Source organism: Nicotiana sylvestris, chromosome 11 (assembly GCF_000393655.2).
Source record: "Nicotiana sylvestris chromosome 11, ASM39365v2, whole genome shotgun sequence".
Lineage (NCBI taxonomy): Eukaryota > Viridiplantae > Streptophyta > Magnoliopsida > Solanales > Solanaceae > Nicotiana > Nicotiana sylvestris.
This window is the reverse complement of record NC_091067.1, coordinates 111539065-111547693: the sequence shown is the minus strand read 5'-3', so window position 1 is coordinate 111547693 and position 8629 is coordinate 111539065.

The following is an 8629-nucleotide window of genomic DNA, read 5'->3' as shown; positions in this document are numbered from 1 at the left end:
TGGGGAGGGGGACTGATTTGAAGCTATGAAATTTAAACAAAGGACTCCTAAGGAAAAACAAAAATTCCAGAAGGTTTTAAGTGCAAAACTAGTGGCATTTCTGCAACCCTAGTAGCTTGCCTATAAAGGCATCATAGCTTGACACTCAATCTAGATAAGAAAAAGGCATAATATTCAGAAAAATAAAAAATAACTAAAAATTTCATAAAAATCACTATTCCATTGAACTTCTTCTGTGATTTCTGAAGTTTCCAATTTCTGAAACAATTTCTGATTCATCTGGGGTAAAAATGGACTGAATTTGGGTTTTAAAAGTTTGGTTAGAAGTTTGTTGTGGTTATTGCTCGATTGAAATTGGTTTTTGGACTGCTGCACATCATTTTTCTATTTGAAATTTGTTCTGTTGGTGTTGACTTCTGCCATTGCTACTGCTGACCCTTCACTTCTTATTTCTGTTCATTTCCAGGTATTCCTTCAAACCATGAATGGAAATAAAGATCAATTGAGCTGTATGTGAAGCCATGTAACTCAAGTTGATGAAATGACCATTGTTAATTCTCTGTTGATTCTTCATTTTTTACTAGTTTCTTGTATTTTGTTATGGGTTTCTTTTAGCTCAGCCTTCTTATGAGTCATTCATGTCACCATGGCTACATGTTTTGTCCTAAGGGTTAGATATGAGTTTTCTGCTTGAATGTAGTTGATTCATGAAAGTCTTCTAGATTTAGTGTAATATGTATGAACTGGAGGCTGCACTCCTTAGTTTGATTGTGAAGTTGGTTGGCCCTGAATGTGTTTCATGGCTATGGGTTGCATGTTGACCATTTCAAACCATTCCTGCCCTAGTTTAGTAAATCTAAGTTGAGTTTTGCCTTCATTGATTGTGTATTTAGACTTGTTTATATGCAGCCTGAAGCGTAGTCTACTAAGTTCAGAAGTTTATAGTTTAGTTTTGCCTCTGTTCATATGTAAGTTGTGAATTTCAAAAGGTCTTTCAAAATTGAATTTGAATTTGATTTCAAATCTGAGATTTTTTAGACTTAGCTTGACTCTTTATGTGTTGTTCATTCTCGAAAAGTTTGAGTCAAGGACGTTGGTTTGAACCAGGGCACGCATGAGTTGTAACTAATAAATTTGCAACGTTAAATGATGAAATAACTTGTGTAAGAGTTGCTATCACATCAGGAATTGAATCCTCATTTCAGAATCTATGTTGGCATTTAATGCACCTTTGTATTTGTTTTAATTGAAGATTTTCATAGAAAAATTGTTTCCACACCAAGTGTTAGTGCAGAATCGGATCGGGGCTGCCAATGTTGGCCTAGTTATTTTCATCAGCATTCAGCGTTTCTTGATTTGGGCTTCACATTAAGCCCAGTTGTGTTGTTGTGCTCGTTAAGGAGTTATCGAATTGCAATTGGGTTCATTGTCGGCCCAAGCCCTGAAAGTTGAATCTTTGTTTTAGTTTAATGCAGGCCTCTAATTACTAGGCCAAGCTCGAACATTAGCCTAAAATAATTAGAATCCTTTAACTTTTCCTTAATTAATTGGTGGAGGTGAGCCATATTAAACAACATAAATAGCTTATGGCCCTCAAACATTTAGCTTGAACTTCCTTTTAAAAATGGAATCGAACACAATTCCAAATAAAATCTCAATTGCATGGCCCTCGTTTAATTAATCTTGTTTATCCTTAGAAATCGAGGCGTGCCATTTAGCGAATTTTCATGGCCCTCGCAAAGTTACAAACGCGTAGTTGTTTTAGGCGCGTTATTTTAATAATTTACCTTCCTAAACTCGGGTGCGCATTTATGTGACCCAAATCTAAATCTCAACAATGTTAGATAAAATATGTCAAGGACCGCGGGTGCATATATGTGACGTGGTTCAAGACGTATTTTTAATAACGTTGCAATCTTCCTAATAAATAAATAAAAGCGATTTTAAAGTTAAAATGCACATAGGTTTAAAAGTGTATTAAAATCAGATAATAGGCCAACATAACAGTTGAGCAACCGTGCTAAAACCACAAATCCAGGAATGCCTAACACCTTCTCCCGGGTTAACAGAATTCCTTACCCAGATTTCTGGTTCGCGGACTGTAAAACAGAGTCAATCTTTTCCTCGATTCGAGATTTGAATCGGTGACTTAGGACACCATAAATTATCCCAAGTGGCGACTTTGAATTTCTTAATATAAATAATCCCGTTTCGATTGTCACTTTAATTGGAAAAAACTCCTTTATATATCCCTTTTTGGGGGTGTAGGAAAAAGGAGGTGTGGCAGCTTTGGAGAGCCGTCACACCTCCTTGTTTCCAACACCCCCGAGGAGGGTATAAAGGAGTTTTTTCCAGCTTAAAGTGACAATCGAAACGGGATCATTTTATTAAATTAAATTCAGAGTCGTCACATGGGATAATTTTATGGTGTGCCAAGTCACCGGTTCAAATCCCCAATCGAGGAAAAGATTGACTCTGTATTATAGTCCGCGAACACAGAAATCCGGGTAATGAATTTTGTTAACTCAGGAGAAGGTATTAGGCATTCCCCAGTTCCATGGTTCTAGCACGGTCGCTCAACTTTTATAATTGGCCTATTTACTTGATTTTAGTACATGTTTTAGCCTATGGTGCAATTTTAACTTTAAAACCGCTTTTATTTATTATTTTTAGAAAAGATTCAATGTCATCTAAAACACGTCTTGAACCACGTTACATAAATTCACCCGCGGTCCGAGACACATTTTATTTAACGTTGTTAAGATTTGGATTTGGGTCACATGAAATGCACACCCGAGTTTAGGAAGGTAATTTTAAATTACGCGCCTAAAGCAACTATGGATTTTCAACTTTGCAAGGGACATGGAAATTCAACTAAATGGCACGCCTCGATTCTTAAGGATTAAAATATTAATTAGGCGAGGGTCATGCATTTTGAGGTTTTGTTCGGCACAGCACACCTCAATTTATTCTAACCAAAAGGTTCCTAAATTAGCTCATGAGGGCCATAGACTAGGTGATTGGATGGCGCACCTCAATTTCTTCAAGGAAAAACAATTAGTTAAACTACGGATATTTATTTTTACAACTAATTAATTTAGGTATCACAACCATACCACGGGAACCGTACCCGTAGTTGAAATGATTTAAGTACGTGCCTAAAGCAAATTATGAATGTTTATTAATTCGACTTTTAAGCCCAAATCCCAACAGTCCAATTCAATATCCAAAAAATTCATTACGTTTTTTTTAATCCAAACCAAACTATTAGAGACATACGGTGCCATACCATGATGGAAGCCTTATGTTCAACTAAAATAAATGAAAGGCACAATAGTTATTTGCATTTTTTTAATAACAAGTCATTTATGTTTGGACAACTTGGTGGATAATACCCATCCCCTGGTGTTGTTCCTTTTCTACTCCTTTGTTTCCAAACCAAATAGCCAATTTAAAAAGTTCAGCCTCACATAAGAGATCAAACCAGAATTCAACAGATACAAGAACGGTTTAACTACTAAGAAACTCTATCAAGGGCTGAGATTCACAAACGACAGCAACAAATTGAAAGCAAATTTCAGCTCAATACTCAGAAATCAAGCTAAGCATGCTAGTCGAATTCATTCAAATCAGTTAACTCAAAACGATCTAGTCCAACTTCAGCTATAACTCAAAATTTTCAAAATTTTCAGCACATATGGACCTTAAGCACATCATAGCTTCAATCCAAGTTTTAATCTTAAGATTTCAAATTCAACTTTTGTTAAACAAACTTAATAGCACTTAATTGAAAAATCATACACTTGTTAAGACCAAAAGCAAGCAAATTTGAGTAAGAACTGAACGGAATACGAACAGAGGAAAACGACGCTGGGACCACTGACCGGAAAATAACGTCGGCGACTTCGACGGAAAGCCCGAACTCAACCCTTCCCCACGTAATATTTTGCAAAAAAAACAGAGCTTGAGCTATGATGTTTTGGCTGTTTCGATGGAGACTTGTTGCGTATTCTTCAGTGCTTTAATGATAAAAGTGGTGAGCTTACACAACTGGTTTTTGAAGCTATTTTCATGGTTGGTTTTGCTCCCTTTTGGCTAGAGTTCAGAGGTGAAGGGGAGTCATGAAGGGTGGTTGTAGTATAGCTGACTGGAGGAAGCCGTTTTTTGTGCTATGAGGACGAAGAACATCACTGATGGCTGTTGTGGTGGGGATCGAGTGAAGAAGCAAAGGTTGTTGGTTTTGGATTGATGACTGATGGCAAAACGGCGGATCAGATTTTGCTTTCTAGGCGTTTAGCTTCAGGATTAGGCGTTAGGTCTATCTTTAGGTCTATAGGTCTTTTCCTTGTATTTGTAGCTGACTTCCTAAGTCTCTTCCGCTGATCCTTGCATTAGGTCCCTAGGCTTCCTTTTATAGATTTAGGGTTTTAGGGTTATATTTTGGTTAAGGGGTATGGGCCTAGGAATTATGGGCTTGGGAATTATGGGTTAGGTCCAAAATTAGGCCTAAAAATGGGTTGCTCAAGCCCAGGTTTTACTCTTTCTCCGTGAACGAGACTAAAATACGACCTCATTTATTAATTAGTCCTACTTAAGTAAAACAACTGTTAAAATAAGACTGACTGTTAAAACAAAACTATATTTGTTTTTGGTATTTTTCAAGATTAAAAATGACTACAACACAATAATGAAACTATTTTTTGTAATTTTTATTTTCTTGTAATAAAATAAAGTAAAAGAGTAAAATGAATTGAAATAGCTATATTAGGCCTAATTTAAATATTTACGTGATAAAATATGAAAAGTCTTGGGGAGGGTCAAAAATCACATGTCTACATCTGCCCCTCTTTGACTAGAAAGACGAAGTATTTTCAGACAAAGAACAACTAGACAGGTTTTTTGACCCGACCCTTATTTGGAGAGACTAAAACTAAGAGAGGAAAATGTGACTGAGCCCTGGTATCTGAGCTACCTACATATCCTTGGCTATAAAAGAATCAGGCCACGTATAGTTCAGAGGTGAGTGAGATGATGGAGTGTGTCGAGGTGGAGAGCCGGTCGAGGTGCCGTTCCACCGAGGTTCCGGTCCACGGTCATGTTATTACATCAAAATCAAAAGAAATGAAAAAAACTAGCTAAGCTTGTCAACTACGAGTTACAAGATTCCTATGTATAAGTCTTCTGAAGCTTGATCTTGAGTCTTGAATAATTCTTCATGCAGACTTTGGATTTGAACCTTGACGCTTGCTAGTTGCAGGTGCTAGCTCGTTCTTCTTCAGATTTTCGGATCAAGACCGAACATGTAGTGCTTATGACCTCAACCATGTCTTGATAAGCTCATATCTTTCATCAAATTCTGCATTTGGATTCACTTCTTGCCTTTCTCTTTTTTTTTTATCGTGACTAACTTTTGTTGATCACCTTGGACTGTTGACTCGCATTCTCGCCGCGAGCTTCTTTTGTTGCTGACTTGAATTGCGTTTTGAAGTGAATTCCCTTATTCTCCAGGTAAAGTTCCTGATTGCCAATACTTGAATTGTATTCCTTCGACACTTGGACTACCTTCCCTTGAAAGTTGTGCTATCTTCTTTTGAAACTTGAATTGCTTTCCCTTTGTTCTCCAGGTGGACGCCTGATTGCCGAACTTGAGCCGTCATCCTTTGAATATTCTTTCTTTGTTCTTCAGGTGGGCTTCTGATTACCAACACTTGAATTGCTGCTTTCTTCAAGTGGGCTCCTGATTACTGACACTTGAATTGCTTTGTTCTCCAAGTGGGCTCTTGATTACCAATACTTGAATTGTTTCGTTCTCCAGGTGGGCTCCTAATTACCAACACTTGAATTGCTTCGTTCTCCAGGTGGGCTCCTGATTACCGACACTTGAATTACTTTGTTCTCCAGGTGGACTCCAAATTACCGACACTTGAATTGCTTTGTTCTCCAGGTGGGCTCCGGATTAATGACACTTGAACTACTTTGTTCTCCATGTGGGCTCCTGATTACCGACACTTGAACTACTTTGTTCTCCAGGTGGGATCCTGATTACCAACACTTGAATTGCTTTGTTCTCTAGGTGGGCTCCTGATTACCAATACTTGAATTGATTTGTTCCCCAGGTGGGCTCCTAATTACCGACACTTGAATTGCTTTGTTCTCCAGGTGGGCTCCTGATTACCGACACTTGAATTGCTTTGTTCTTCAGGTAGGCTCTTGATTACCAACACTTGATATGCTTTGTTCTCCAGGTGATCTCCTGATTACCGACGCTTGATTTGTTTTTTTCTCCAGGTGGGCTCCTAATTACTAACACTTGATCTGCTTTGTTCTCTAGGTGGGATCCTGATTACCAACACTTGATCTGCTTTGCTCTCCATGTGGGTTCCTAATTTCAACAAAACAGACAAAACAAAGAAAATTGTCTGCCCCAGTTTGGTGGCTAGGCACATCTATGAGTGTTAACTGAATCATGTTACCAAATATCACTAAGAATTTGAAAGCTAGATCCCAATGATAGTCTTAAAGCTAAATTATATCTTCTAAAGGTGTTATCTAAGGAAATCTTAAAACTATATCCCATTATCCAGGAGGGTCCTGAAAATCTAAATCAAACCTTATCTTAAGAATGACAATTTTTAAGGCTGAATTGTACTCTCCTATAGCAGAACTTATGCTAAATCTTGTTATCTAATGGAATCTTAAAGCTAGGTCCCATTATTCAGGAGGGTCCTGACAACTCCTAATTGAATCCTATCTATAGAATGAAAACTTTTAAACCAACTTATATTCCTTTGGGATACATTTATGCTAGATCTTACTACTCATGATTGTGTTGAATTTTAAACTAGGTCTTATTTTCTAGGAGGGTCCCGAGAATTTACGGTCAAACCTGTCTGGTGCTTGCTTTTCCCCTTCAGAGGGTTTCTCTGAAACAAACAAAATTTCCTGCCCCTGTTTCAAATCAAAGAAAAATTTTGCTAGTTTAAAAATATGGTGGTTGGTTTGTGGCATTCTTGTTGAAGGTGGCCTCTCCACTGCCGTACTCTGCTCTGACTGTCTTCTCCAAACTAGCCAAGAACCATTTGACTTTCTGACTGACTTTCGACCACATGACCCTAGATGACCTGAGTGTTCTATACCCAAACTGTTGTGTTACATCTCTGACCCATCTATCTATACCTCTGCATCTCCCACGAAATTACTAAACCATTTCACTGATAGAACTTTTGCTGACCCTTTATATCCCATTTCACATCGTACTATCTCTAGCAATGCTTTGGCCGCCCTGTGCCTTGTGCAACTTTGGAAGTTGGTAGTGAGCTTTGAAACCCTTTCTTATTTTGTTTGAAAAAAACTGACATTGGAAACATCTTAGAGAAATAAACCCAAAAGAAATGAAATGCAATGACTTTGAGAGTTAGGGATAAGAAAAATCCAAAACTGGAAGACTGTCTTGAAGGGGAAAAAGAAAAGAGACTTATCTGAGTGGAGCAGCTGGTACCAATGATCATGGCATACATTTCGGATTAATCAGCCTAGCCTGTCCCACAAATCAACTTTCAGTTGTCATACTTTACGCCCCGATACCTTCAAAACCCAATTTCTTCACCAAAACCTTGTCCGTGTTCGACCTGCGGTGCCCTGAAGGGTTTTCACCAACAAGCCTCTCTCGTTTGTTCATCTCTCAACTCACTATCACCTTACGGTGCCAGTGAGGGTTTTCACCAATAAGACTCTCTCATTTTAATTTCTCTCATCTTTTGTTGCCTTACGGTGCCTGCGAGGGTTTTCACCAATAAGACTCTCTCATTTTTAATTTTTCCTGCTTAGACCGGAGTGTTGCCCCTGATATGAATCACCTCTATTTGCTTAACTTGGCATCTCTCGAAGACTGATTGGAAGGTCTTTCTTCGGACCATAATGTGGGTTTTTGGATAGGGTTAGAAAGAAAAGGTATCAAAAGGCTCAAAACAATTCAAATGGGTTCAAGATTACAACTTTCGGAATCAGATTTCTTACAACAACCACAACTTCTGCCCCACTTTCTTTGCTTGGAGACTTTTGAATTTTTATTTTGATGGGACCGAACCGTGAGGCTGCCTACGTATCCTTAAAAGGAATCAGGTCGAACGTAGTTCATGAAATAGGAATTACTTTGTTGTTGTGATTTTTCTCTTTTCTTTTTCTTTCTCTCTTTTTCCTTTCTTTTCTTTTCTTCTCTTTTTTCTTAATTTTCCTTTTCTTTTTCCCTCTATTTTTTTACGCTCCTTTCCATTCTTTTATTTCTCTTTTCTCTTTTACTTTCTCTTTTTCTTTTTATTAACCTTTTGCACTCGCATTTCTGAACTTTGCTACTGATTCCAAAAGATGGATATGAAAGGAAATAAATAAGGCTCAAAGGGGTAACAAAGGATAAAGTGTTAAGGTAGCAGAACAAAATGTCTTCGTCATTCCAATGTTCAAAACATGCCAAATACAAACAACAATAATTTAAACCAAAGAGATCATACATAATATCTTAGATTGCATCATAATTGATAGTCATATCCACACGTTTGCCTTCTACATTTGCTAAATACAAAGCACCATTGGTCAACACTCTCATTACCACGAGCGGCCCCTGCCAATTAGG